We start from the raw sequence: 3,412 nt of genomic DNA on the forward strand, positions 1-3,412 counted from the left end.
AATTTTATTTATTTATTTATTTATTTATTTATTTAAATTTGACCAGAGAGGGACAGAGAGAGAGAGGGAAAGTGAAAAAGTAAGCCACCAGGTCTGGAACTTGAACCAGGGTCTGTCATGTGGGAGTCCAGTGCCCGTAACCACCATGCCACCTTCCAGCCCCCAGCTTTGGGATTTTTAAAAGTTCCCCAAGGGACTGACTGGGAAACACTGCCCTACAGCCTCTGTAGGTTTTTAGTAAGAGGTGACATTGAAGTTGGTCACAACTGCCCTCAGTCAAAGTTGTTCTTAGGCACCCAACGATTGGTGCTTGCTACATGAGATGATTGTATTATTGTTTTGAAATGCTATGAGGTCCTGAGAGGAGAGTTCTGGATTCTCATCAGAATGTTCTGAGGCCTGACCTGAGAGGTCCTTGTCCTCGGCCTTCTATCTCTACCAACCCCTCCATGACAACTATTCTTTCTTATTTTGATGCAAAACCCCCAAGACATTTTTTTTACAATTAAAGATAAAATTTAAAAATCATCTAAGAAAACATGTGTAACGCACTGGAAATTTCAAGGCAATGAGTCATCACGCTCCTGGTCCGCCTCAAATTCTCTTTTCTTATGTAAGGCTGAGTCACTTTTTGTGAGGTCTGTGCATTGCAGGAAATAAATGGGAAGGCTCTCAAGATGTGTTTGTGTCTGAGAGTGAGAGGGAGAGCGAGAGCAAGAGAGAGAAAGATTCAAGTCATTAGTAGTCTCAGGGACTGGCAGCTCTGAATTAACATCAGAGATTCCTCATACCTGTACCTGTCATCTCTTTTTCTCTACTCCCTTTTTTGTCCAGTGACTGCTCCAGAGTGTGAAACTGATGGCTTCGTTCGTCATCCTGTTGCCTGCCTCAGGACCATTGCTTCTGGGACCTGAGGACAGGTAGGCTGGGTGGGGGTGGGGAGGAAGCTCTTGCTGCACTCCTAGCATGTGTGCATCCTGAGCAGGCTGTTCCCCTGTTATGAGCAGCTCCAGAGTCCAAGAGGTGGATAAGACACATGTGGGGCTCAGCTTCCAAGTCTGGTTTCTATAATTCTTGGTTTTCTCAGAACAACAGAGGGATATGGAACAAGATCCAGGAGAATAAAGAATTGCAGACATTCCAGGCGAGCAAAATGAGGGAGCCCATTCCTGAAGAAATTAGGTGGTTCTTTGAGTTTGACGGTAACATTGACACACAGAAATCAATGCAGACAAAGGCAAAGACATCCTACAAAGAGACAGAATGGGTCCCAGGCCAGGAAGACGGACATATCTAAAGAGAAAAGAATGGGCCAGGTCTGTAAGACAGGGGCTGAAAAAAGCCTGTTCTGGCACATGGCCATATCCTCTCCCACTGCCAGGCACGGGGAGTCTGGCTGTCTTCTTCCAGTCATAGCCACAATTGTTGGGAAGGTGGATGCCTCACACTGTTTTTGCCTGAGATTTTCAATCACTCACATTCAGTAAGGAAAGTCCCTAGTTCTGAGGGACTAGGACTAGGACTGGATTCCCAGAACTGTGCCTATAGGGAAGGAAGGGACTGCGAGTGCAGACAAAAGAGCAACCAGGTGGTCATCATTCTACTCATGAGTGAACACATCCATCTTCTGGTTTGTTACAGAAGTCCTGTGAGCTTGTGTTACAGGAATCCCTCCCTGCACCGCCACATGAAACAACATTTCTCACAGACGAGAGGTAATCAGGAGAGACAGTGGAGGTGGTAAAATCATCAAAAAATGCCAACCCCTGGGACACGCCAGCCTTCCCAGGGGCATTGCCAGCTTTGCTGAAGTCTCACTCCTTTTCTTTTAATTGGGATGTGCTATGCAGTAAGCCAGCCCTTAGCCACACGTGGCTGTTGAGTGCTTCAGAAGTGGCTAATCTGACTTGGAATGTGCTGTAAGGGTGCATGTGCTTGTGGAAGAGAGACAGAAAGAGATAGAGGGAATGTGGGAAAGTGCCTCCCAGGTGGTTTGACCAGACTGAAATCCCTTCCCTTCCATTCTCCTCTGGGGATTTTGGGATCAGTGTATTTCTCAAGTAGGTAGGTCCAGAACTTGAATCATGCATGTAGAATATAGCTGCTCCAGCCACCACACCGCTGGCTGGTCCCTAAAATGGTAATATTTTAGGTACATTGAGTGAAATAAGACATGTTATTGAAACTGATCTCATCTCTTTTGTTTTAGCTTTGGTCTTGCCCTAAGGCTCACAAAAGTGAAAATAAAGGGACAAAGACAACAGAAGAACAGACTGCATCCACAGAATCTTGGGAGCCAAAAATCCGTCAGATGAGAGTTCGCTGACTTTGCTTACTAGATAAAGCTGAATACAACATTGTTTTGAGTTGAGTAGTGTCTCCCTAAAATCCATGTCCACTTGGAATCTTGGAATGTGACCTTATTTCGAAAAGGTTCTTTTCAGATATAATCAGTTGAGAGTCTACTGGATTTAGGGTGAGCTCTAAATCCACCAACTGGTACCCTTACAGGAAGGCCAGGTGAAGAGACAGAGACACACAGAGGAGGAAGTAGGCCATGTGATGCCAGAGGAGGCAGAAACTGGCATGGTACAACTGTAAGTCAAGGAATGCCAAGAATTGCTGGCAACCAACAGGTGCCAGAAAGAAGCAGGGCCTTGCTGACACCTTGATTTCTGGTTTGTAGCCTCTGCAACTGTGAGACAATAAATTTTTGTTGTTTGAAGCTATCAGTTTGTGGTAATTTGTTATGGCAGCTCTAGAAAACTTAAATAGGAAAAAGAAGGTAAAATTTCTCATTCATAGCGTTTCTATGGCCTGGCTGTTGTGGCGCAAGCAGTAGCATGCTGAACCACAGTACTAAAAGCCACATGGTGACTATGGCTTGAATCCCCAACTCAGCTGGCCTAAGACACACTGGGCTTGTGAGTGCCCCAAATCTGATGAGCTAGAGAGCTGGTGGAAGGAGATTATGGCATGACCAGAATATGGAGGGTGCTCCCCTCGCTCTTTCATACCCTAATAAAATAATTTTTTATGAATTAAAGGTTAAAATAATATTCATATTGGTTGATGTAAACATACTAGGTTAAATGAAATACAGTATTAAAACTAATTTTTTACATTAGAAAATATTAAATTGTATTGTGACTCCTTTATGGCTTACATTATATTTCTATTAGACAATGCTGCTTTTGTTTTGTTCTGTTTTGTTTTTTAAGAGAGATTTTTGCTAGAGAATGTGTGCACTTGCCAGAGAGGCAGAAAGCGAGGTATCACCTCCCAGGGGGATAATCACACAGCAATCTGTTCTCCTCCATTCTCCTCTTGGGATTTTTAGCACACATGCACATGCACCCCTTGTGAGTTTTAAGCCGTCAGGTCTGGGACTCAAACTATAGTTGACTACATG

At 44.2% G+C, this 3,412-nt stretch overlaps 1 long non-coding RNA gene across 1 annotated transcript; it reads left to right on the top strand.

The window, feature by feature from the left end:
* Window positions 1–141: 141 nt before the first annotated feature.
* Window positions 142–2,700, top strand: LOC102496636 (uncharacterized). Its single transcript, XR_336215.3, has 3 exons — window positions 142–920; window positions 1,642–1,715; window positions 2,210–2,700. It is a non-coding gene; the product is annotated as an uncharacterized LOC102496636 (long non-coding RNA).
* The last annotated feature ends 712 nt before the right edge of the window (window positions 2,701–3,412 follow it).

Source organism: Tupaia chinensis, unplaced genomic scaffold (genome assembly GCF_000334495.1).
Source record: "Tupaia chinensis unplaced genomic scaffold, TupChi_1.0 Scaffold000661_1, whole genome shotgun sequence".
Lineage (NCBI taxonomy): Eukaryota > Metazoa > Chordata > Mammalia > Scandentia > Tupaiidae > Tupaia > Tupaia belangeri.